This window comes from Bufo gargarizans, chromosome 5 (genome assembly GCF_014858855.1).
Source record: "Bufo gargarizans isolate SCDJY-AF-19 chromosome 5, ASM1485885v1, whole genome shotgun sequence".
Lineage (NCBI taxonomy): Eukaryota > Metazoa > Chordata > Amphibia > Anura > Bufonidae > Bufo > Bufo gargarizans.
In genome coordinates this window covers 88,838,049-88,865,859 of record NC_058084.1, presented here as the reverse complement: position 1 = coordinate 88,865,859, position 27,811 = coordinate 88,838,049, and the positions used below count along the sequence as shown (strand labels likewise).

Below are 27,811 nucleotides of genomic sequence, written 5' to 3'. Positions count from 1 at the left end.
CAGCTGTACCTATGATCTTGACCCTTCATGGCTGTGTCCATGGAGTAGCTCAACGACAGCAGCCATTTTTGGCACTGAAGTAAGGGTGGCACATGACTGATGAGGCCATAGACAAAGCTGTGCAGGGGACAGTCAGTGCCGTAGGGGCGTCAGATTAAAGAGATGAGGGTACGGTTTTAGTAATATTATAACATCAGCAGCTCTCTAAACATCCAGGGCCCCTTCCTTCCCACTCAAGATGCTTGCGATCATCACGCCAACGCCATAGAAACAAACTGCAGCTACGTTATCTCCTTCCACTATTCTCCTCTTTGTAAAAATATAACCATGACTACAAAGTAACTAGTAATTACCCCCCAAACTGCTGGATTCATACACTGGGAAATAAGGAGAGGGTCCGGACATCAGCATCTGCCGACTATGGGGGGGGGGGGGGGGGGGGGGAGTAGAAGTTAGGGTTTGGGATTGGGGCTGTGCAGATTGTATTATTTTCCCTTATAACATGGTTATAAGGGAAAAAAATGGCATCCTTAATACAGAATGCTTAGTACAATAGCGCTGGAGGGGATAAAAAATAATAATTTAACTCACCTTAATCCACTTGTTCGCGCAGCCGGCATCTCTTCTGTCTTCTTTGCTGTGTACAGGAAAAGGACCTGTGGTGACGCCACTCCGGTCATCACATGGTCCATCAGAAGATCCATCACCATGGTAAAAAAGATCATGTGATGGACCATGTGATGACCGTAGTGACGTCACCACAGGTCCTTTTCCTGTACACAGCAAAGAAGAAGACAGAAGAGATGCCGGCTGCGCGAACAAGTGGATACATTTTTTTTTAACCCCTCCAGCCCTATTGTACTATGCATTCTGTTTTAAGAATGCTATTATTTTCCCTTATAACCATGTTATAAGGCAAAATAATAATGATCGGGTCTCCATCCCGATCGTCTCCTAGCAACCGTGCGTGAAAAATCGCACCGCATCCGCACTTCCTAGCGATTTTCACTCAGCCCTATTCACTTCTATGGGGCCTGCGTTGTGTGATAAACGCACATAGAGGAGCATGCTGCGATTTTCACACAACGCATAAGTAATGCGTGAAAATCACAGCTCATGTGCACAGCCCCATAGAAATGAATGGGTCCGGATTCAGTGTGGGTGCAATGCGTTCACCTCCTGCATTGCACCCGCGCGGAAATCTCACCCGTGTGAACTCAGCCTTAGGTAGACAAGACGCCTTGAACTCGGTAACTCACAATTACCCAGCATTCAAAGGGTTAATACACAAATATTCTTAACGCTTCTTCTAAGGTCGTGGGATCGTTTAGAACACAAGAAGGCTCTAATTAAAGTGCCATTTTAATATCCGCGGGACAGCGTGTACAAAAATGCAGTTATCAAGATGTAAAAATACAACGACGTATAAATACAAAGCAAAAAATAAAAAAGGATAAAAGAAAACAGAACTTAATACGTTATGAGACGGTAGAAGTCCGGTTGCCGGGGGGGGGGGCAACATGAAAGTCAGCCAGATCATCAAATGAGTTGTCCCCCAAAGAAATGACAACTGGATAAAGGGAATGGAATTTGAGTATGCGAAAGGGTACCTTTAATCTGACCTCATAAAACCTGTCACTGGGACTGTGTGTATAGAGCTGAGGACATGGGTTGCTAGATGGCCGCTAGCACATCTGCAATACCCAGTCCCCATAGCTCTGTGTGCTTTTCTTGTGTAAAAAAAAAAGGATATGATACATATGCAAATTAACCTGAGATGAGTCCTGTCCTTGACTCATCTCACGTACAGGACTCATCTCAGGTTAATTTGCATATGTATCAAATCCCTTTTTTTTTACACAATAAAAGCACACAGAGCTATGGGGACTGGGTATTGCGGATGTGCTAGCGGCCATCTAGCAACCTATGTCCTCAGGTCTATACACAAAATCCCAGTGACAGGTTCCCTTTAAGGGCTCTTACAGACGAGTGTCCAGTGTGGAAATAACACTGTATGTGGGAGCGCGATACTCCGTTATGGACACTGCTCTTTTCACAGAAACACACACCATTATACTGATCTCTGCATGACCTGTATCTACAGAATTTTACGGACAGCATTATGCCAGTATAAGGCTAGGTCTACACAACGACATTGTCGCACCAATGTCGCGCAACAATTTTTTATAATGATAGTCTATGGTGTCGCACTGCGACATGCTGCAACGCAACAGTTGCAAAAAGTCCATTCAAGATGGATTTTTCTGCGACTGTCACGTCGCAGTTGCTGCATGTCGCATGTCACACTGCGACACCATAGACTATCATTATAAAAATTGTTGTGCGACAAATGTTGCAGTTGTGCCCTGTCTGTCGGACGACACATGTCGTCGTGTAGACCTAGCCTAAGGGTGAATTCACACGGTCCGCGAGATACTGAACTGGCATCGTGCTTAGTGCAGGCGCGCACGGCGTCATTAGTTGCTATGACACCGTGCGTTTTGTGCTGCCACCGCAGTACAATAATACACAGTGTTATTCTGTAGGAGAAAGGTCATGCAGACACGGAGTATCATTCTCACACACGTAGCGTCATTTCCGCACTGGACACGCTCGTCTTAAACAGTCCTAACAAAGAATTTGATTCAAAATCGGTCCACCAAGATGTATTTTCTTGTGGGCATCAGAGAGACTTTATACTACCTTCATCCAACCCGCACACATCAAACATGGAGGGCTAGAGGCAGTGCTTGATGAGCTCCTTCATTACTACATCTTAGGCCGGATTCAAATCATCACTTATTTTTCCGTTCTTCACAAGAACAGAAAAATAAACAAACCGATTCTGCATCCTAAGCATCCGTTATGCTCGGTTATGCACATTTGGCATCCGTTTTAGCCATTTCCGCCTGAGATCCGTGAATGCAGGACTTTTCTTTCCATCTAAATTAACAGTTCTGACAAACGGCTAAAACGGATGCCAAATGTGCATAATTGTGCATAACGGATGCTTAAAATAAAAGGATCCGTTTTTTTTGTTTATTTTTCTGTTCCGACGGATCAGAAGAACCGAAAAAGAAATGATGATGTGGACCCGGCCTAACAGAGCCCTGATCGAGATGACGTTAAGGCTACTTTCACACTAGCGCTTTTACTGGATCCGGCAGGGTTCAGCAAAAACGCTTCCGTTACTGATGATACAAACAGCTGCATCCGTTATGAACGTATCCGGTTGTATTATCTGTAACATAGCCAAGACGTTATGAACGCCACAATGCAAGTCAATGGGGGACGGATCAGTTTTCTATTGTGGCAGATAAAACCGTCCCCATTGACTTGCATTGTGGGTCATAACAGATCCGTCTTGCTCTGCATCTCGGTATGAGAACGGAACAGAATACATTTTGGAGCCCAACGCAGGTAATGCCGGTAAATTGCCTGAGCCCAACCCGAGAGGGCACACTGCCAAAATATGAAATGGGTCCAGTATTTCTGAATGGTCATCTGTATGGGTTATTTGACATGAGCCCTTCTGCAGGTGAAGATCTCCTCAGCCTGACCTTTTGAAGGGCTCCACCAGGCCTAGGATGGATTTATGAGGGGGGAGGGGGGCATTTCCTGTCTGTGTGACGCTGTTCTGCTTCACAGGTTTTTGTTTAAACTGACCTTGTGTTCTGGTTTTGGGAATAAGACACTGACGATTTTTGGCCAGCCACAGGAATGTCAGGGCGGGAGGGGAGGTTCTACTATTCGGCTATCTAAAAACCATTTTGATATCTATAGCTCCACACAGAGCATGAAGCCAAAACGTGGGAAGGGAGACCGGGCAGTCCTACTCAGCATTCGTCAGAAGACCAGTGATCCAGGCTGGGGGCGGAGAAGATTGCACCAGTTTCTGAAAGGGTCACTGAGTTTTTATAAAAACTAGAGAGAGACATCAAAAGGTTTTGATCTGTGGAGGTCTGAAGGCTGAGACCCCCTCCGATCTGTAGAACAAGGGAGGAGACGAGTTCACATATCTCGTTCTCTCCTCAGGGCAGAAGAGGAAGCGAGGTGGACTCAATAGAAAGTCAATGGGCCCGTACAGAGAGGAGAGCGCGCAATGTGCGAGCGTTCCTCTCTCCTCATTCTAGTGATTGGTGGGGGTCTCAGCATCCAGACGGACAACGATCAGAACTTATGACACATCAGTGTTATGAAAACTCTGACCCTATAAAAGGCTTGAAGGTGGTGCGACAGTCTTTTTGGTGCATTTCAGGAACATAGAATTTTTTGTTGCATTTTGGTGGCTTTTTTTTCCCATGCAAAAAAATAAATAAAAAAAATGACCCCTCCAGATGTTTGCTGCAAGTCTGAGAATTATTAAACACAGTATACAACACAAGGGGAATTTTTTTTTTAGTGGCCTTTTTCTTCACTTGAGTTACATCAATGGCTTTTTTTTTTTTTTTTTTTTTTTAAATCACAGAATGCGCCGAGTGGCTTTTCTGCCTCAGTTTCTAAAATTGTTTGCCCCACAGACATCCATTTCTTATTTTAAAAAAATGTGCCTGCTTGAAAAATCTAAAAATGAAGTGGCAATATCTGTTTATGGTGTTTTTTCATTATCTTTTTATTAATCTGTTTTTTTCATATTGATCTACAGAGGAAGTGACATTTGGGGGAGGAAGGGGTTATATAGCTTCCTGTAGAAAAACAACTGATGTAAAAGTACTGCAAACAGCTGTTAGGAGGGGGTGCAGGGTGTTGGACCCTCCTTAATCAGACTTTGATGGCCTATCCTGACATCACTGAAACCTTCAGAACAGTGATGGTCAATTCACAGTGTTCACCAGCAAACACATGCAGGCTGCCATCTTTAGTAAGGTAGACTCACCCGTCCGGCGATGCACAGGTAAAGCCCTTACCTGTGCCGCGAGCCGGTCTGAAATCAAATGCGGTCACCGGGAGCAGAGAGTTCCGAGTACAGCCGCCGGGGGCCTTCATCAGGCTGTTCTCGGAACTGCCTGCTCCCGGTGACCGCATTTGATTTCAGACCGGCTCGCGGCACAGGTAAGGGCTTTACCTGTGCATCGCTGGACGGGTGAGTCTAACCTTACTAAAGATGGCAGCCCGCATGCGTTTGCTGGCGAACACTGCGAACTGACCATCGCTGCTTCAGAAGCCATTTCATAGTGGGCTTTTTGAGAATAAAAGCTCTGTGTGAAAAGTCAGACTCTGTCCTGGAGCTTGTGCTATGGCTGATATTGGCTAAAACAAACAACAGGCTTTGTGGTTGAGCAGAGGAGGAAGAAGCTTCACATCTCGAGGGATGGAGTAGACTAGGTCCTGCCTAAGAGTATTCCTACGCCGTGCAAACCACAGACAAAAACAGCTCCGAGAACACAACCTACAAGCAATGGTGGCATAACAGACTAGATCACAGGTCCCTGAACTTTATCAGCTGAAAAATACATTTATGCCAAACCTGTTCTGTGAATGGCCCATGATACAAGGGCCGCCATCAGCGGTGGCCATACTTGTACACTATAGGAAAAGGGGGTTGTGCTGGGTTTTACTTCTGATGACCTATACTCAGAATAGGTCATCAATATCAGATCGCCGGGGGTCTGACACCCGACGATCAGCTGTATGAGGAGACGGCGCGCCCAGGGCACAAGTGCCGTCTCCCTTCTCTTTTCCTGTCCGCTGCTGATGTCTATGGCAAAGACCATGGACAGCAGCAGCGAACCGGAAGTGAACAACCTCTTTGATATACTTACAATTCTTCACCATACCCCTGTTGCCACCATTTGGGTCCTCCACACCAACTCCATAAAGAGGTCAGCCGGCCATGATCTGCCTCAGTAACATCTCCAGGGTCTATGATCACTAAGGCGGCTCACGTGCAAAGAGGCGAGATGGGATCCAAACAGCAGCTGCGGGGGACGCTGAAGGCTTCTAAAAGGCACAAAGATTGAGACCTTTTTTTTTTTTTTTTTACATCTTGGGCATTTCTATAACCCCGTACAACCCCTAAAACTTGGAAGGTAAAAGTCCACAGGGTCAACAATTCCAGGGGAACCAGTGTGCAACGTATACCACGCTGTGGTACGCAGAGGCCACAGAAGGATTTGACAGGGAGGGGTTGCAGAGAACGTAGGACTGGATTATTCGGCCAGCTTTCAAAAATTATTTTAATGCAACAACGTAGTCAGTATCCAAGAAAAGGAAACCGATAGTTTCACTTTGCAGCAAGCGGCCGCCACACCCAGAGACAGTAAATGAAGCACACGGCCATGACTGAGGGGGAAGCAGCTGACAGCTATGAGTCAGGGCCGCAGGGCTGGGAGCAGACGCGGGACATTAACTCCACTGTCTGGTGGGAACTGCTCCGCCTGATCCTACATGAAGCTCTGCAAGATGTCCTGGATGCATCATCGTAAATAAGAGCTGTCTGCCAAGACGACAAGGACACTGCCTTATAATGCAAGACAGGCCTGAAGTCAGATCATATCGATTCATCCAAAATTCAGGAGAAAGACTAGTAACTGGCTGCCAGCCCTCGGCTCCCGGTAGCACAATTAGCTGGCTGCCTCCGCTACGCTAAGGCACCAGTCACATCACACGGTAGCCCCCTATGAGCCTTCCTCCGGTGGGATACATCTTAATAGCTCAGAGAGCGACAATGTGAGGTGAACGGTCCCAAGTTGAATTAAGGGGTATTCCAGGATTTTATTATTAGTGGCCTATCCTCAGGAAAGCTATCACTAGCCATCACTATTAAAATCCTGTGATACCCTTTTAAATTAAAGGGGTATTCCCATCGCAGACAATGGGGGCATATAGAGAACGGAGCAGGGGGAGGGGTGGCTTGAGGACCTGAGGCCTGGCCACTGCCAAGCGCTCTCCCCATACAAGTGAATGGGAGCGCACCGCGCTTATGCAGTGTGCCCGCCGCCACCTTTTCCGCACTTGGTTCTCGGTGTAGGTACGGGTGCCAGAGGTGGGACCTGCACCTATCAGACAGTAGGGTCATATCCTACATTGTCTGTGATGGGAATACCCCTTTAAAAGGAGCTAAATATAAATTATGCAAACAATTTATAGAAGGCTGCCAGCGTCGGGACACCCTGCAACCAACTTATTACAGACCATTATAACAGAAAGGAAATGTCCAAATTCATAGGCCCTAGACAGATAACCAGTTTTGCACTTCACAAAACACAGATACCGGCCGCATGGGCCCCGCACTTTCCTGTTCCGCAGGAAATGCCTATTCTAGTCCACAATACGGACAAGAACAGGACATGTTCTACCTTTTTTGCAGAGCCATAAAACGGACATACGGATGAGGACAGTACACGGTGTGCGTCTTCATCTTCTGCTGCCCCACAGAATTGAATGGGTGCAGCTCAGATATGGAATAAAAACACGGTCACGTGCATCAGGCCTTAGGCCTCTTTCACACCAGCGAGTTTTCATCTGGATGCGATGCGTGAAGTGATCCTGACCCATTCATTTCCATGGGTCTGGGTACATGAGCGGCGGTTTTCACGCATCATCGTAACTTTCAGGGGGAAAAATAAAAATAAATCGCAGCATGTTCTGTACTGCGTTTTTCACTCAGCTCTGGCGCCGTAGAAGTGTATGGGGCTTGTGTGAAAAACGTAAGGCATCCGAACGCAACGTTTTTCATGGTTGATAGGAGAAGTAGATCGTTATTCTTCATTTTTTATTCATGTATGTAAAAAAAAAAATTATAATAATTATGCAATCTGGATACAATCTGTACGGGAAAAACTTAGATGCTGAATGCAATCGCAGAAAAAAAATGATTCAACTTGTGTGTGCAAGACCATCCGTTTTTTCCTGAACTGTTCCTTGCACAATCTGTATCGCTGGTGTGAAGGTCTGGTTCTGTGTAGTGCTGCTGTGAGATGTCGCACAATTACCGCAGGGCTTGCTCCAAAATGTGTGACTTTTTAGTGAGAGAAAATAACGAAGAGGGTTTGATAAAATAAACAAGGGCCTATGTTTCCATGGCGTTTTCCTGAGAGCCACAGTAGAAAGGTACTTTGTGAGGAGGCCCAGCAATCTGGAGCTCTCAGGAGGACAGCCACTTTTTTCCATGGAGATTGTTATAAGACATGGGGCATAATCCTGTACAGGCTGAGACGTGGCTTGAGAAGGCTCTTTTCAGTCAATCAAGAGACTGTAAGCTCGTAATAGAAATTCTTCCGTGATTAATCCCTCCAGTGACTCAAATACATGTAGACTCTCCTTCACTTTCAGGGAGGACGCAAAATGCATAAATTAGGAATTTACTGAAAGGGGAAAAAATATAATACGACAAGAAACACTAATTTCCTTATCACAAAACACTGGGGTCCTCACGTCTCATGTCCAGTTGTAGGTTCTTCTCTAAGAATAGCAGGTATAAAAGGGAACCTACATTCTTCACTCCTCTCCAAGTAAACGCATTAACATGTAGGCCTTTGTTCTGATGCTCCTGACATGACAGAAGGCCTGACCATACGCCTGCTAAACGGACCTGTGGTTTCTGGGAGAAGCCATACGACACATGGACCACGAACTGTAAGACCAAGGACCACATCCGGATGGCAGTCACTGTAATAGCTTTACACTTCTAATCAGCAACCATATCAAAGGTAAATGTCCTCCTCAGCGCTCAGGAACGTACCCTCACCCATGTATTTCATGATGTGTCCAGTAATTTAGCCTGAAGGAGTTGGCCAATGAACAGTTATCGCCGAGCCACAGAAGAGGAATTAAACTGCATGATACCTGGGGGTCCAACCGTTGGAACCCCAGAGGTCAAGAGAGTAGGTAGCCCCAAGTCACCATGTGCATGAAGTGGTGGAGCGCATGTGTGACCACAGCTCCATTCACCGTCTACTGGACTGCCACGTGGTGGCCACACATGCAGACTATTACTACGTTCACACAGTGACTGGACACCCTCTCTCATTATCGGTGAAGGGCCCAGTGACCATACATTTCTCACCTATACTGTGGACACAGCCATCCTACTCAACTTTCAAACCTCCAGCACTGCGACTAGCAGATACCACCTATACCAGACCCAGCGGAGCATTGTATGGCTGCACTTCCAAGTCTCAGACAGGTGCGTAAATGGTATGGTATCAATTATTCTAAGGCCCAATTCACAAGTCCGCAAAAGGGTCCGCACCTGTTCCACAATTTTGCGGAAAGACCCATTCATTCTCCATGGGCCCGGACATGAAGCAGAGAGCACACTATGTGCTCTCTGCTTCCGCGGAGCGCGGCCCCGATCTTCAAGTCCGCAGCTCCGCAAAAGATAGAACATATCCTATTCTTGTCTGCAGCTGCGGACAAGAATAGGCATTTCTATAGCGGGTGCCGGCCGGGTGTTTTGCTGGTCCGCAACACACCACGGACGTGTGAATGGACCCTAATATTACAACCTACCCAAGAGTTCAGCACAGAAGAGATGCCCCAGCACAACAACTTTAAAGGAAACCTGTCACCAGTTTTATGGCGTCCTAACTAAGGGCAACATAAATAAGTGACCGATTCTCTTAGCAAAATGCTGGGTCACTTTCTTTAATTGACCCAGTCAATCTGCCAACATCTTGTATTGAAAAGCTCCAGCTCATAATGGTGAGTCCTAACTCTCCCCGCCCACCTGCTGCCGATTGACAGTTATTTTCCATATGAATCAGCAGCAGGTGGGCAGGGGAGTGGCTATAGCTCTGAATTAAATATACGCTGGACTCAGTGACATCACGCTGGACTCAAATCAGCTCATTAGCATGCGGCATCTTTGTGTGTATATTATGAGGTAACCATATGTCACACCAGTAAGTGAATACATCTAAGGTACTTTTTAGTAGTTAATGGATGTATATAATTAGTTATATTATAATCAAATATCCACATGACAGGTTCCCTTTAAGGGCTTCAATGATTATGATGATGATATCTTAGATGGCATTTGACCAGATAAACCCAAATGGATTCTGGTTTTTGTGAATACTGAAGGGGTTTAACTATTTGCACCCCAAATCTACCCAAGTCACCCACCACTACCTAATTATTATGGTTGAATGTCACCGAGTGCTCTCAGTGGCTGCACTCCGATATTCTGGCAGCAAACGCTCATTTTCCTCTTTCCATGGGTTTTATACAAATGAGGTCATGGATATCTAAACGACCACATCATAATACAAGCAAGACATTCAAATGAAACACAATGCATGCAAACGCCGATGCAGGTTTCACTGGAACCTGCTAAGTAAAATGTTGGCCAGCAGGACAGACTGAAACGTCCACCCAACACTCTAAACAGACAAGCGCAACAGGGACATGGAGACGTTCAGGGCAGCAAACAAGTGGTCACGTCACATGGACCAAGAAGACGAGGAAAGCAGTGCTTCCGACCGGCTTTACGTCACACCACTATACCCTACATGACGAGGGGCAACCGAGGGCTTCACGTAGTCCTCACAGCTTCCTACATTTCTGTCCAGCTCCATGTATGACAGATCCGCTTCCGCTGACTACAACAAGGGTCCGACGCACGTAAATGATGCCGTCTACAGTACTTATATCTGGAACTACAATGTGGTTCCCCACAGAAGCAGTTCCGGAGACACTTTAGAGAACAATTTCTTTAAAAGGGGATGTTTAGGATTTTCAGAAGCGCGAGTAAGAGCAGGAAATGGTACGGCATAAAGAAAAACAATAACCCTTTAAATCGCCGCTGCCCGGGACCCCTTCTCCTGTCATGCACATCATTCACATGACCGCTGCTGCCAATCATTGGACTCATCAGTGACACCTGGGTGTATGTCACGTGACCTCTGAAGCTAGTGAGGTGACGTTTAGGCTCCCAGGTCGATGGGTTCCTCTGGGGCAGTGACGCTGAAGACTGGGAGAGACCATTAATGATTTCTCCTGAACGCTGTGTTATTTACTGCTCTTACTCTTACTTCAGGTTTCTGAAAATCTTGGACAAAGGCCTGAAGTAGTTAATGCAGCTTAGTACGAACCCCACCGCCATGGAAAAAACATCAGTCCTAGCAACCAGGTTTTGACTACTCGCCCAAATGTAATCAGTTGCTGGGTGATTCCACCTAGTGTTGAATCTACTCTGCGAAGGGAGGGGGCTTAAAGGGGTATTCCAAGATTCATTACTTTATTTCATGTCCCCCTCCCCTTCTTTAGATCAATATATTCTGGACTGATACTTAGTTGCTAAATGGGCCTGCGCTGTGACGCCGGTCAAATGATATGCTCCTGGTGCTTCCTGGCGTCATGCAGGTCAGCACCCGAGGCTGCCCAACTGTGCAGGCGCAACCAGCAGGGATGGCACTGCATGCTCTACAGCACTAGCGAGATTCATTCTCATGCATGGCGCAGTGATGACTGACACTTGCATTGTGGGTTATAATCGGGCCAGGATCACATGCACAATGTACGGCACATCATCCAGGAAGCGCCAAGAGTATATCATTTGATCGGGAGCGCAGCGCTGGCCTGGTAGGCAAATTTCTATAACTATCTATGCAAAAGATGTTAGTCTCAACAAGGGGGGGGGGGGGGGGGGTTGAGAAACAAAAGGAACACACACGTTAAAGGGGTATTCTAAAATGTAACGGTCATTTAAATTTTTTATTTTTTTTCTTAAATGTGTAGGGAAAGTGATTCTGAATATTTTTGCAATATACTTTGTTGGTTGATTTTGTACCGTTTTATGGAGTTGTCTTTTCGCCGTGAGTTGCTGTTGAAAACCCGTCTTCACCATTAGGGCTCATGCACGCGACTATGCGCCGGCCATCCCCGTGCTGCAGACCGTAAATTGTGCCCGCCATCTACGGACAAGGACCCAGTCACTTGAATGGGGTCCGCACCACAAAAGAGTAGTGTATGCACAACTTTTTTGCGGTGCAGAGGCATGGACAGAAAACCTATGGAAACACTCTGTAGTGCTTCCATGGGCTTTCGATCCGTGCCTCTGTTCATTTCCCCGCTCCGTCCGTCCTAGTGATATACCCCCATTGTTTGAGATGGGAAACCCCCTTTAATCACAGAGCAGTACTGAACAGCGAGGACTCGCCTCGCCTCGCCTCCCTCCTAACAACTACTTTGTCTTATTCTTCTGCCCTGGCGCAAGATTTGTCAGGTAAGTACTGCGCAGTTCTGTTTTTGCAGAAGGATCCCATGTGTCGTCTGGTTTCTTTCTGAAGCTGGACAAGCCCTTTAACCGAGACCGCCATCAATTGCTAATACAAGAGGGGGGTGAAAGCGCTGAGATGTGCCCTCTTGTTTCTGAGGGGCCCTGCCAGGGCCGGCTCCAGGTTCATGTGGGCCCTTGGGCGATAAAGCCTCAGTGGGCCCCCCTGTGCTAAGGCCCCTTGCAGACAAGCGTTCCTCCCGCAGCGAGTCCGCATCGCAGCACCCGGCCTGACCTCCCAGCACTGATGGGATTCACATAGCATTATATTGATTTATGATGCTATGTAACCCTTATAGTCCTGGAATGTATTAGATGACACTAACAGCATTATGCCAGTTATCCAATACATTCCAGAACTTTAAGGGTTAGATCAATCAATATAATGCTATGTGACCTCCGGCAGCGCTGGGAGGTTGGGCCGGGTGCTGCGATGTGGACTTGCTGCGGGAGGAACGCTAGTCTGCAAGGGGCATAAGGGCTCTTTCATACGAGCGGATGCCGTGCGGGTAATCCGCTGCGTGAAAGAGTGCCAAGCCCCGTCCAGGACAGCAGAGACACGGAGCAGTAACATGATTGATAATGCTCTTTGCCTCTCTGTGATAATTTTACTACAAAATCACAGTGACAACTGTATCTCACTGTCATTTTGTAGTAAAAATGGCACAGAGAGGCACAGAGCATTATCAGTCATGTTACTGCTCTGTGTCTCTGCTGTCCGGAGCGGGGCTTGGCTCTCTTTCACACAGCGGATTACCCGCACGGCACCCGTTCGTATAAAAGAGCCCTTAGGCCTCATGCACACGGCTGTTATGCATCTGTTGCGGTCCCCAATGCACGGGCAACGTCCGTGCAGCGGCCGGGACAGATCCGGACCCATTCAACTTGAATGGCCGTATGCGGGCAGCAATACAGCCATGGGCCCACAACGGCCGTGTGCATGAGGCCTAAAACAAACTCCTATGAAAAATAATTTTTCCTCCTAAGAAAATAATAATCAATAATACACTTTATTGGCAAAAATTCATAAGAGGAAAATTTCCTCTTATGAATTTTTGCCAATAAACTGTATAATTGATTTCATGGGTTCTGGTATTTTCTTAGAGGAGTTTATATTGTGTTTTAGGCCGAATGCACGCGGCTGTGAGCGGTCCGTGGTATCCTGGCCTGGCATCCTGCTGAGAGCTGGAGCGTACAGCGTCATTGGTTGCTGCTATGACACTGTTAATGCTGCCGCTGCATTACAGTAATAAACTCGTATAGATCATACGAGTGTATTACTGTAGTGCAGCGGCGGCATGAAGCGCATGGCGTCATAGCAACCAATGACGTCATACGCTCCAGCTCTCAGCAAGATGCCAGGCCGGGATACCACGGACCGCTCACAGCCGTGTGCATTTGGCCTTACAGGCATGTGTGCTGCTGATGCTGAGCAAGAGCAAAGCAACACATGCTAATTGTTCTTTATTCAATTATTTAGGTGTTTTGGGTGTTTTGGTGTAGACAGTGACTGAGTCGTGACACTCACTGTAGATAGCCCCAGGCGGCAGGCCCCCCATTTATGTAACAGATATAATAATAAATACTACAATAACTGGTCTTTCTGTGACTTGCTAGACTTACTAGTTAATCTGAATTAGAAATTTAACACGAAATTCAGCTGTCAGCACTTCAGCAGCATTCAGTTGTGTCTGCTCTGGGACTGGGCGCCAGGTTTCCAGCTCTGGGCTCGGCTATCAGGCCTGCTGCTGGCTGGGGGCGGGCTTACAGTGAGTCAGACTCAAATGAGGATCATCGTATTCGCTGGATTCGTTGATCTGACTGTGCGGCGTGCGGTGCCTGGACTCAGAAGAGAAGAGGATCACGTGAGAGAGGGGGCGGGCGCTGCGCAACATGAATAATTATGGCTCGGACGGCGAGCGGGCGCTGCGCTGCGCTGCGCTGCGATGCGATGAGCAAATATTTTCTGGCAAACATTTTAAAGGGGCCGCCGCGGAGACGAGTGGGCCCCCTAACTTACAGTGGGCCCCGGCACTTGCCCGGGTTTGCCGGGTTCTGACGCCGGCCCTGGGCCCTGCCCAATTCTCCAGAACAGTGACCCTAGGCTTTCTATGAATCCATAGCAAGTCAGAAGTTTGGTAAAACAATGGGAACACGTTAACCTCCCGTCACATGATCCGGTCCCCTCTGCTTAAATCTGCCCATCAACAGAAATGGTCTTCCTCAGAGACAGGTCAGTGTCACCACAAAACGTGCATCTACCAAATGGTTTTTAATTCTCTGGATTAAATCACCTAATCCATCTGCGCCCTGTAATCCCTAGTAACAGTGACAACTTCTTCCTGACATTTCTGAATAGTCATCGTCCCGACCCTGGTCCCAGAACACATTTCTCTCTCCCACCCGCTCATCCCATAGAGGAAGCAGAACAAAGGCAGCTGAATAACACGGCTGTTACCAGGGCTGAAATGTTGATTTTGCGCCTCGTCAGCCCCTGCTGATCTTTAAAGTCTAATTCCCACGTAGCAACGTACCACGTGCAGTATCTCCGCTGGAGGTATCTCAGTTATCAGGCTGGAACCTGAGGAATCAAACAGCCTTCTTCCAGGAATCGGGGCTCTGGACAATGTCTTTCTATTCCATTAGGGGTCCACTGCAGTTACCACCGCCATCAGGTGTCTATGCATTCAATATACAAGGCATCACCCCCACAGGGGAAATGAACACCCACACAGTCCCTATCAACAGACCTTCTGCATGATGCATGGCTGAGGGCTCACTCGCATCTCCGGTATCCGCATCCGGAGGCTACCGGATCCTGCACTGGATCGCCATTGACTGTAATAAGATCTGGCAGTGACCCAGTCGCTTTCCAGCATAAATGCCGGCTTTTGGACAAATATTACCGCACGCAGCAATTAAGCTGGTACAGGCTACTGGAAGAACCTGCCAGATTTAAAAACGCAACTGAGAACGTACCCTTTGCCACCGGCAGCACTACAATCCAGCCGAGAATCGGCAACATGCAGCGGTTGGTGTCCAGCCGATTCGCAGCATTTTTGCCGGAGTGCTGCAGCACCCCGTTATTCTTAATGGATCCGGCGGGCATTCCGTTTGCATCCTGCAGTGCCGCATCCGGAGAACTGCGACAGATTGTTCTCTGCTGGAATTCACGCCGTAGGTGTGAAATTAGCCTTAGTTGGGTCCTCTAGGAATGCGTTTAGGGTACCTGTACCCAAAGCACACATTAATCGGTATATTTATTGCAGTCTTGGTGCATTTTTATTGGGCGTTTTGGTGCGGAATTTCCATTGATGTTAACACCTCCATTGAAGTCTATGGGGTGCAGAATCGCACAAAGAATTGACGAGCTGCGGATTTCAAAATCTAGTACCAAAGTGCACGTCTAATTTGTCTAAGGCACACTTTGAAGGTACTGTATTACGCTGCATTTTTGCCGAACCAAAGTTCGTGCAGCAAAGAAAAAAAATGCAGGTAATCTGCAACGTCGGCAGGTAGCCTAAGGGCTCCATTCACACGGCCGTAACGTGTTTTGCAGATCCACAGATCCGCAAAACACGGACACCGGCAAAGTGCATCCCGCATTTTGTGGACCACACATCACCGGCACTAATAGAATATGCCTATTCTTGTCTGCAATTGCGGACAAGAATAGGACATGCTCTATTTTTTTGGGGAACGGAATTGCGGACCCGGAAGTGCGGGTCCGCAATGCCGTATCCGGGCAGCACGTCGTGCTGCCCCATAGAGATGAATGGGTCCGCAATTCCGTTCTGCAAAAAGCGGAACGAAATTGCGGACGTGTGAATGGGGCCTAAGTGTGTTCTACGGGCTGCTTGAATTAGGAGAGTCCTGAACATCACCCCCTCTATTAAAGGGGGATTCCTATTTTCTAATGTTATGCTAGCTTTACAATATGCCATAACATTATGATCAGAGTGGCTTGGACCCCAAGGACCACCACTGATCCTGAGATCCAAGGGACCAAGACCGACCTCCACAGCGTGTAGCCAGGAATGCCAGGGCACAGGGAAAAATTTGCGCTGCTGTTCAGCCATTCTGAGGGTCCTCATAATCGAACCCTCACCAGTGAATAAGGAATATATATCTAAGGCTACTTTCACATTGGCGTTTTGGTTTCAGTTTGTGAGATCCGTTCAGGGCTCTCACAAGCGGTTCCAAAACGGATCAGTTTTGCCCTAATGCATTCTGAATGGAAAAGGATAAAGGATCCGCTCAGAATGCATCAGCTCAGTCTCCATTCCGCTTTGCGGAAAACTAACAGTTTTTTAACCTGAACAGAAAATGACATCCGGCCCCTTACAGTTCACAGTAGCAAAATAAGGAACGGGGAAAGGGAAACGTTCTCAGGTCAAGGGGCCGGCGTTAAGTTCATATGAAAGCTCTGCTTCTCGTCTTTCATTAGATCGTAGTTTCGGCCAGCAGGGTAGGGTTAAGGACAACACCCTGGAAAATACCCTAGAATTTCATAGCAGCTGTAAACAAAGAGAAAAACAAAGTTCTTGGCCATCCCTTAGGCTACATTCACACAACCGTATGTGTTTTGCAGTCCGCAAATTGCGGATCCGCAAAACACGGATACCGGCAGTGTGAATGTAGCCGGCCCCATGATAGAAATGTCTATTCTTGTCCACGATTGCGGACAAAAATAGGACATGCTCTATCTTTTTGCGGGGCCACGGAACGGATCTACGGATGCGGACAGCACATTATGTGCTGTCCGCATCTTTTGCAGCCCCATTGAAATGAATGGGTCTGCACCCGTTCCGAAAAATTGCGGAACGGATGCAGAGCCAAAAATACGGTCGTGTGAGTGTACCCTTAAAGTGATCAGAAGCCATCGGCAGATACATAAAATCATGGTACAGCACATGACTGCTGCTGCCACGCATTGGCTGCTGAGGGAATAAGGATTAGGCAAGTTCCATCTCAAGAATCTGCTCCCAGCAGCTTATCCCTTTTCCCCCTGTCGAGATTACATACATGCCTATATATTAAATACGTATCTGTCCAACAGTTATCGAACAAATCTTCTCCTCGTCTGCAATTTGGACCTGCACACGGTTTTGGCTCCCAATCACTGACCAAGCACAGACTGTATGAATGCGTCTCAAGGCCTTGTTCACATTTCCGTGCCTGATTGATGTCCGTGGAAAATGCGAAGATGTCCATGAAGAATCCGTATTTGGTCCATGTATCCGTTTTTCACCATCTGTGTGTCATCTGTATTCCACAGACGCTTGCTCAGCTGAAAATTTATTTCCAGAGCGTCTCCTACCAATGGTCCAAGAAAAGCCGCTGACAAAACACGACTGCCAAACTGTGTGGTGTCAGTGGTTTTTCAAGGAACCATAGACTTCAATGGGCACATCTGGCCTGCATCACGGGCCAGAGCGACGCATGTCTTTGAGTCCACTGTCCCACGGTCAGTGAAAAACCAATGATGTATGAACAAACGCATTTAAAAATCAATGGGGAGAAAATACGGATAGCACACGTCCGTGAAAAATGGAAATGTGACCGAGGGCTAACACTGACATGCAGTTCGGGAAGGCGTCTCTGTAGCAGTTAAATACGCATATTATATATTCCATGACATCAGCAGGAATTTGGCAACATAGACGCACGTTCTTTCCTGCAGAGCTGGAGAGGAAAATCAATGGCTTTGTTGACCGCTGCACAACGGAAAAGCATTTGAGGGGGCAGACTGTAATGACGGCGACAAACATCAGATTAAACAGAGTACCCCGGTGGCATAAAGAGTTAAAATCAAGTCCGTCGCGATCTCTAGTGATCGGATTACTAGTATAAATACTGCAAAAGTATTTCTCCAGAATGAAATTTTGCCATTGAAAAAGGCAGGGCTCACACTTTAGCGCCATGCAGAACCGGGGGACTGATGCACTACACACCGCTACTATCTGGCCTCATAAAAATGTAAAGACCGTATGGGCCACATGACTGGTTGTCACAGGCTGCACTGCAATGGCTGTTCTAATTAGAACCATTTACAGGACAGATTCTTTACCAGGGGTCCTGACTCCGAACCTCTGTACACATGCTACGGTAAATTGCAGACCGCGGACCGACTGAAGTTAACGGGTCCGCAAAAAATGCAGCAGCGACACAGATGGCATCTGTATTTTGTGGATCTGTGATTTGCGGACACAAAACGGATACAGTTGTGTGCATGAGGCCTTAGAGAGCACGCATCTCGTTTCCTTCAGATAGATGTCGGCTATCTAGACGTCTCGGGATGCAGCAATGGCTGAATGGGAAGGTGATAGAAATAATGGTAATAGTACAAGGGGACTACTGTGCGTTCTAGAAAACAGGCTCCTTTAGCTGATATCGGGACGTCTATCTGTAGACATCAACCTGGAAGCTATAGACCGAGGGGGTAATGCCAGCTCTACACAAAGCCCAAACCATACTCTGAAAATGAAAGCAAAACCAGCGCTTTACACAGCAGCGTCACACCGCAGAGATAAGAGACCCCACAGCTGCAGAGTCGTGACAGGCGTGAGCAGGCCAGATTAGGAGATTTCTCCACACGTCAGCACGCACCGAGCTTCCACCCACGGATCCACAGCCCTAGGAGTGTCAGGGAATGCACATCTCTCATCAGAGGAAGGGATCACACAAGCAGCAGCCGCACAAGACTAAAGTATGGTGCAGGATTGTAAAAATCCCAAAAATGTCAGGAGTGAGTCAGTCACTAACACTCCTCCTTCCCTTTCTGTATGTGTCATCATTATACCAAATCCTCACTGGACACATCAGGCCGTATGCACAGATAAGGCTACTTTCACACTCGCGTTTTGTGCAGATCCGTCATGGAAGGATCCGTTCAGATAATACAACCGTCTGCATCCGTTCAGAACGGATCCGTTTGTATTATCTTTAACATAGCCAAGACGGATCCGTCATGAACACCATTGAAAGTCAATAGAGGACGGATTTGTTTTCTATTGTGCCAGATTGCGCCAGTGAAAACGGATCCGCCCCATTGACTTACATTGTGTGCCAGGACGGATCCGTTTGGCTCAGTTTCATCAGTCGAACATGGAGACAGAACGGAGGCAAACTGATGCATTCTGAGCGGATCCTTTTCCATTCAGAATGCATTAGGGCAAAACTGATCCGTTCTGGACCGCTTGTGAGCCCTGAACGGATCTCACAAACAGAAAGCCAAAACGCCAGTGTGAAAGTAGACTTAACCTTACACGCAGATCTGACGTACAGATTTCCGCTGATTTTCACACATTGCAAAGGGTAAAATCTGGGGCAAATAAGCAACAAAACCTACAGGCAGCATATAGTAATACTTGCACGAAACTCCATCTGAAAAACTACAAAATACGCGTCCAACGAGTTCTGCCTCGATTCAGATGGAAAGGTAGAACTCATTGGGGGAGACTTATCAAAACTGGTGTAAAGGAAAACCGCCTGAGTTGAACTCTGAAAAATCAAAGGTGGGATCTGATTGGTTGCCATGGGCAACTAAGCCAGTTCTACTTTAGGGTCCATTCACACGTCCGTTTTTTCTTTCCTGATCTGTTCCGTTTTTTCAGGAACAGATCAGGACCAGATCTGGACCCATTCATTTTCAATGGGTCCTGGAAAAAATCGGACAGCACGTTTCCGTTGTTCCGTTCCGCATGTCCGTTTAAATATAAAACATGTCCTATTCTTGTCCTGAAAAATCGGATCCTGGTACAATACAAAGTCAATGGATCCGCAAAAAACGGATGACATTCGGATGTCATTCCGTATGTCATCCGTTTTTTGCGGATTCCGTTCCTGGAAACACAAATATTTTTTTTTTTTTTTTTTTTTTTTCAAAGAAATCCAAACAACTTTATTTGATTATTGAAATGTATACATGTTCCCGTTTTTTGCGGATCCGCAAAAACGGATGACATACGGATGACATACGGAAACATTTTCAGGAACAACGGATCCGCAAAAAACGGACCGTTTTTCAGGATGAAAAAAAACAGGACGTGTGAATGGACCCTTACACCAGCTTTGATAAATCTCCTTACGAATGTGAGTGCTGCACCTTCCTTCATGGGTGGAGGGCTCCATCTTGGTCCCACCCCAGCAGTTGGATAGTTTCCTGTAGCAATTCACCATCAATCTCCAGGCTAGAGATAGCAAGCTCTTGATGCAAGGCCCTGACGCTTTATACGCTTTTTTCAGAAACTGCGCCACTCTTGTACACGGGCTGTGCCTGGTATTGCATGTCTGCGCAAGTGAATGCCATCGACCTGCAATACCGGACAAGGTCCACGAGAGCAGTGCCACTTCTGGAAAACTGCAGCCGTATTTTTCAAGGGCTCTATGCAAACTGGGTGGGAGCCCCACATCTGGCACATACCCCAGGAAAAACTCCTGGCGTACACAACACACATAGCCGTAGGCCTCCATTCACCTATCAGAGGTCAAAAGAGGTCTCTGTTGGGGAGGGACAATCGTTCATTACCCTAATCACTCCAGCGTGCACACAGACAGTGACCTCTGGGCAACAGACAAGCATAAAACAAATTGGGGGTCATTTACTAAAGCAAAATTGGGCTAAAAAAATATAAATATATCAAACATTTATTTCCACCGGGACCCAGTGTAAATAACGAAGATTTCCGGTGCTTTCAGCAGAACACACACTGCCCAATTCCACATTTCTTCGCCTTATTTCCCCGCAGACGGCCACAGGTTCTCACAGTCCTGGGGAACAATACGCTAGGTATGTGCTGACCCCACGGGCGCACACAGGTTCCTTCCTGGCCTCTTACAATGATGTGACCGCTGCCGACTACCAGGGAAGCACACAATGACCCGACAGAAACCTCCCTTATAATACTGAAGCCTCTGCAGCGTCACAGTATAGAATCACAGGATATACCGCCATCCCTGGGCACAGGATACAATAAAGGGATTTACTGGTTAGAAAACCCATTTCCTATTATTAGGGAAGTCTGGGACCCAGTGCAGAGAACGACCGCAAAGAGGGTCCCTGATAACACAATTTAATGCAGGAAAACCAAATCCTTTCCCTCAGGCTCCCCCACAAATTACAGTTGACCCTTGGGAGTACCCATTTTTTGGGGGACCATTTCAACTGTATTTTTTGTACCTATATAAACGAGATGGAGAATCAGGCGGGCAGTCAGCCATGAGCTTCTTTTCTCCTCTTCTGCACCAATCCAGCTTTGGCTACATATACTAAAACTGCCATTTCCTACACCGGTATTAAGGTGCATCCGCACAAATGAGCGCCGGCCATGTCGGTTTTGCAGACCACAAACTGCAGATCCGTAAAACACAGGCACCGGCCGCGTGCACCCCACATCGGGGTATGGACCCACTGACTTCAATGGGTCTGTGATCCGCAAGGTACGGACAAAGATAGGATAAACTCACATAGGCACGGACCTGGACGCACATGGAAGGGCTTCTGGTATATAATTTCTGGAACCGTCACATGGGCGCTCTATAGGGACCTGGGGATATGATCGGCATATGAGCCTACAGCTGATATAGTCTTAAAGGGAACCTGTCACCGGGATTTTGTGTATAGAGTAGGGTTGTTGCGGGTATCGAAATTTCGATACCCAATCGATACTTTTGTCCCGGTATCGATACGATACCGGGATTTCCGTTTTTTCGATACTGGGCTGCGCTTCTGCGCAGTCTAGTATCTCTGAACATGAGCGCGCTGCTATCGGCGCGCTCATGTTCTCTCTCAGCAGCACGGGGAGAAGGAAGCTGTCCTCCCTCCCCCTGTGCTGCTGCTGCTGCTGCCGCTGCCACCAATGAGAAGCGAGGGGCGGAGGAGGGGCAGCGCCGGCAATGAGAAGCGAGGGGCGGAGGAGGGGCAGCGCCGGCAATGAGAAGCGAGGGGCGGAGGAGGGGCAGCGCCGGCAATGAGAAGCGAGGGGCGGAGGAGGGGCAGCGCCGGCAATGAGAAGCGAGGGGCGGAGGAGGGGCAGCGCCGGCAATGAGAAGCGAGGGGCGGAGGAGGGGCAGCGCCGGCAATGAGAAGCGAGGGGCGGAGGAGGGGCGGCGCCGGCAATGAGAAGCGAGGGGCGGAGGAGGGGCAGCGGCGGCAATGAGAAGCGAGGGGCGGAGGAGGGGCAGCGCCGGCAATGAGAAGAGAGGGGCGGAGGAGGGGCAGCGCCGGCAATGAGAAGCGAGGGGCGGAGGAGGGGCAGCGCCGGCAATGAGAAGAGAGGGGCGGAGGAGGGGCGGGCGCACTGCGCCACCAATGATAGGATTATTTCAACACAGAGCTGCGCCCAGCGATGCCCCAGCACTCACCATTAGTCCTGGGCGCCGCTCCGTTCGCCTGCAGTGCCCCATTACTGTCTCCTCTCCTGCTCCACATGCTGCTGATTACTATCGGAGCGATGGGAGGAGACATCAGCTTCACTAGTAGGCGTTCCTTCTCCCTGCGCTGCGATTGGACAGCGCTACAGCCAGGGAGAAGGAACGCCCACTAGTGAATCTGATGTCTCCTCCCATCGCTCCGATAGTAATCAGCAGCATGTGGAGCAGGACAGGAGACAGTAATGGAGCACTGCAGGCGAACGGAGCGGCGCCCAGGACTAATGGTGAGTGCTGGGACATTGCTGGGCGCCGCTCTGTGTGGCCTGATAGTGAAAGTCTGGACTCATATACAGTAGTCAGTCTTTAACACATACAGGAGGCGGGTGCCGGCAGCAGAATCGCATTGCCGGCACCCTGCCCCTGACAGGGAGCTGCGATCAGCGGCAGTTAACTGCCGCTGATCTGCCAGTACCCGCCTCCTGTATAAAGAGGTAGTTATCATTGCCCCCCCCCCCCCAACCCACCCATCCCATTAAGATCATTGGTGGCACAGTGTGCCGGCCCCTCTCAACCCCCCAGTATTAAAATCATTGGTGGCAGTGGCCACAGGGACCTCTTCCCCCCCCCCCCCCCCCTCATTGGTGGTGCAGTGGCAGCTTCTGATCGGAGCCCCAGCTGTGTAAGCCTGGGGCTCCGATCGGTTACCATGGCAGCCAGGACGCTACAGAAGCCCTGGTTGCCATGGTAACATCCCTGATGCTGTGTGCACAGAGCAGCAGGGACAGTGTGGAGTCCTATTCACCCTAATAGAGATCTATCAGGCTGAATAGGAAAAGGGATGAAAGATCCCAGGTTCTAGCCCCTAAGGGGAAAATAGTCATTAAATAAAAAGTGTAAATAAAACAAACAAAAAACACTAAAATATGAAGTATAAATCACCCCCTTTTCCCAATTTCACATATAAAATATTTAAATAATAAACATATTACATCGCCACGTCAGAAAAGTCCAAACTATTAAAATATATAAAAAAAAATCTAGGTGGTGAATGCCGGAACAGAAAAAATAAAATAAAAACTGCGCGATTCGCCATTTTTAAAAATGAGGAATGCACGTGGCTTTTTTTGTTTATTTTTTTCGCGTGGTATCGAATGGTATCGAGTATCGCAATACTTTTTCATGGTATCGAAACCGAATCAAAAAATTGGTATCGCAACAACTCTAGTATAGAGCTGAGGTCATGGGTTGCTAGATGGCCGCTAGCACATCCGCAATACCCAGTCCCCATAGCTCTGTGTGCTTTTATTGTGTAAAAATACCGATTTGATACATATGCAAATTAACCTGAGATGAGTCCTGTCCCTGACTCATCTCACGTACAGGACTCATCTCAGGTTAAGACCTCTTTCACACTGCAGTTGTTTTTTCAGTTTTGCGGGCCGTTTTTTGTGTTCCGTATACGGAACCATTCATTTCAATGGTTCTGCAAAAAAAACTGAATGTACTCCGTATGCATTCTGTTTCCGTATTTCCGTTGAAAGATAGAACATGTACTATTATTGCCCGCAAATCACGTTCCGTGGCTCCATTCAAGTCAATGGGTCTGCAAAAAAAAAAAAACCTGAACACATATGGAAATGCATCCGTTTGTCTTCCGTATCCGTTCCGTTTTTGTGGAACAATCTATTGAAAATGTTATGCCCAGCCCAATTTTTTCTATGTAATTACTGGTTACTGTATATGCCATACGGAAAAACGGAACGGAAAAAAAAAAACTGAACGGATCCGTGAAAAACGGACCGGAAAACACTGAAATAGCCATACGGTAGTGTGAAAGAGGCCTAATTTGCATATGTATTAAATCTGTATTTTTACACAATAAAAGCACACAGAGCTATGGGGACTGGGTATTGCGGATGTGCTAGCGGCCATCTAGCAACCCATGTCCTCAGCTCTATACACAAAATCCCGGTGACAGGTTCCCTTTAAGGCAGAACACCAGCAGGACCCCCGCTGTGGAATAATGGAGTACATCCGCAGTCACCAGACATCACTGCGCCATGGGTAAACAGCCGTGCCTGCCAGTCCCACCAGTACAGCCATAACTTATTGCAATCCTACCTATAATGGGACACAAAATCCCCAGTAAACAGAAGTCATGGTCCTCAAGTGTCTCATAGTAACATCTGTTTCTCTGAAATCTCGGCCACGTTCAATATGGCCGACATTACAAATCCTACGGGATTGTCATCCAGCTCTCCCAAGATCCTCAAGGACCAGATCTTCCAGACATATAACCATACGACCAAACAAAACATCTTACTGGCAATTTAACATGAATAAATGTAATCTATAAAAGCCAGGCGTAAAACACGCTGGCGTACAGGACAGGGCAGCGGACTGCAGCAAGTGTCAGAACATAATGGGAGTTGTAGTTCCATCACGGCTGAAGGCTTCAGACTAAAGAGGAGCGAATCGATTCGTCTCACCAAGCAGAGTTCTGCACCCCTGCGATGGGGTGCCCCCGAAGGTGAGGACGCTGCCCCTGTGGCTTGATTGTCAATCTACCCCTCCGAATAGCGGCGCTTTCTACGATTCCACAACTGGAGCAGCGACTTTGCATGCACTGCTACACTACCGGGGGGCGACACAAAGCAGTCACTGCACCGCTTGGGGAAGCGGAGCCTCTGCACTTGCGCCACTACAGAGCCGGCTGAGAAGTCCAACCTTGTCAATCAAGCGGCAGGAGGGGCACCCTCAGCTTTGGGTACACCCCGTCACAGGTGCAGAACCCCGCGCATTTCTATTGCAGAGCACTACTGTTGGGGAGCTGTGTCTTGTACCACTCCAACAGCTGCAGGCTGGCACAGCATGATGGAAGTTGTAGTTTTTCAACAGCTGAAGAGCCACAGGTGGCCAAGCCAATGTACACCCGGGTATCACAAAGCAGAGCTGTCCCCCCATGCACCCTATGGACGTGCAGACAGCATGCCCCCTCAACAGCACGGCAGCAGCTAGCACTTATTGTATGTGATAAGCGTCTAGTATCCGGCGGCTGTGACACAGCCCAGGTCTGCGGCAGACATTACAGCCAGGAACAGACGCGTTTCAGGTTCACCTAATGCCATCTGTGGCAGCTGCACGTGTTCAACGGGGTGGGAAAATAGATACTAGTAAAGCGTAGTCATAAGGACTCACGTGTAAAGGGGAACATAAACCCGCACTAGGGTGCATCAAGCGTTTAGGCTCCGTTCACATCTGCATCCCGATAACCATAACAGTCTGCCCAATCACAAAACAGATGGCAACGATGCCCAGCGTACCCTACTGACTGGTATGGGAACCGTCAGGTTAAGCCAGATAATAAAGATTTGCATATAGCGTAAAAAAGTGAAGAATCAGTTAACCCACACATGAGCTTTACGGGCAGCCACTCTGTGGGCACTAAAAAGCAGCCAGTGGCACAGCAGGCAGGCACGTATGGGCACCCAGTACAAAGACATTATATGATCTCTCATTCTACAGGCAGCCGGATACGCTCAGCTGGCACCAGGTCTCAGTGCTGGCACAGTTGGGGTGCAGTTTTTACAGTCTCACTGGCACAGGTGGTGGCAGTCAGTGGCACAGCAGGCACTGAGTACATAGGCACATTAAATGGACACCCATTGCGCAGGCAGTTGGGTATTCTCAGCTGGCACAGCAGTGTACATGGTACCAGTTTTTTCAGGCTGAAGGGCACAGTTTGTGGCAGTCAGCAGGCATATATGGGCACCCAGTACACAGGCACATTATATAGATTGGCCACCCATTCTACAGGTTATCGGGTACCCTCAGCTGGCACCATGACTGAGTGCTGGCACAATTGGCGTGAATTCAGCTTCTCCAGTCTCATGGGCACAGTCTGTGGCACAGCAGGTCACCCATTCTACAAGTTTTTGGGTACCCTCAGTTGGCACCATGACTAAGTTCTGGCACACTTGGCGTGAAATCAGTTTCTCCAGTCTCATGGGTAAAGTCAGTGGCACATTATATGGTCACCCATTCTACAGGCAGTCGGGTGCCCTCAGCTGGCACCTTCCTTTATGGGCACAGTTTAGAGTCACATTTCCCCAGCTACTGAAAAAGCCTCTGGTCCTGGCACCTTGTCAGTCCTCAGACACTGCCCATGGGCATCCAGCCTGAAAGCTGAGCCCCCAGCTCCTGGCACACACTGGAGCCCAGCTGCTATGTGCCCAATGTCGGGTACAGCTGCCCACTACAAGGGCACCACCTTCCTCACAAGAGTCCCTGTGACTCCCTATGGGCACCGGGTGCCAGTCTCACTCGGGCCAACAGTTTCACCAAGTCCTTTCTCACAGCAGCTCAGTCTCTGCCCATGATCTCAGCCCTGGCACCAGACCCTCGTCCTACCAGCCGCCACCCTGCACTTCTCCACCGTGTCCTACCTCAGCGACGGCTCCACGTAGAGTACTCCTCGGGCGGACAGAACCGGGGCGGCCCGTTGTAAATAATCACCCGACTTTAGTGCCGGACCCTGCGGCCGCCGTCTGAGCCATCAGTGAAGCGGAAGTGAGGGAACCGGGGAGCAGAAGGAGGGGGGCAGTAAGCAGGGAGGGACGCGCGCTCCCAACAGTCGCCAGCCCGCGGAAGCCGCACAGCGAGGCGCGATGACGTCATGCTCGCGCACCGCCCGAAAAAAAAAAAAAAAAAAGCTTGCTGCGGAACAACAGCTGCGCGTTCCTGGCGCACGGGAACGCGCAGGACGCTTGTGACGTCACTGGCATATCCTGTGGGTGACGCGCGGCTCAGACAGAAGTCTATACACGGCGTTTGGTGTGTGCCGGAAGGTTCACGTTTCCTAAAAACACGAGCAGAAACAATGGACCTCCTTCATCAAAACTGTCTCAAACAAAAACAGTCCCTGTTGCCCATAGCGACCAATCCGAGTTCAGCTTTCTGTTTTTCCACAGCAGTTTGAAAAAAAATGAAAGCTGAATTGTGATTGGTTGCTATGCTTGACTAACGTACCTTGCTAACCAATCGCAGTGGAGCTTTAATGTTATGTAATAGTTCTGGTAAAATGAAAGCTGTGCTGTGATTGGTTTGCGATAGGAACTACTTTTTCAGACAGTTTTTGTAAATGAGACGACAGCGACTAGATGTTTGTTGCTCGGCACACATTCCCTGATGACATCATGACAAGATGGTCAGTGGTTT

At 48.3% G+C, this 27,811-nt stretch overlaps 1 protein-coding gene across 1 annotated transcript in view; it reads right to left on the bottom strand.

Annotated features, from left to right (window-relative positions):
- The window catches only part of RNF19A (ring finger protein 19A, RBR E3 ubiquitin protein ligase), an 87,392-nt gene extending 60,146 nt beyond the window's left edge, over positions 1–27,246 (bottom strand). The window contains exon 1 of the mRNA XM_044292982.1: positions 27,040–27,246. The gene's annotated coding sequence lies outside the window, so the exon portion shown is untranslated. The remainder of the gene's footprint in view (positions 1–27,039) is intronic.
- Between the last annotated feature and the right edge of the window lie 565 nt (positions 27,247–27,811).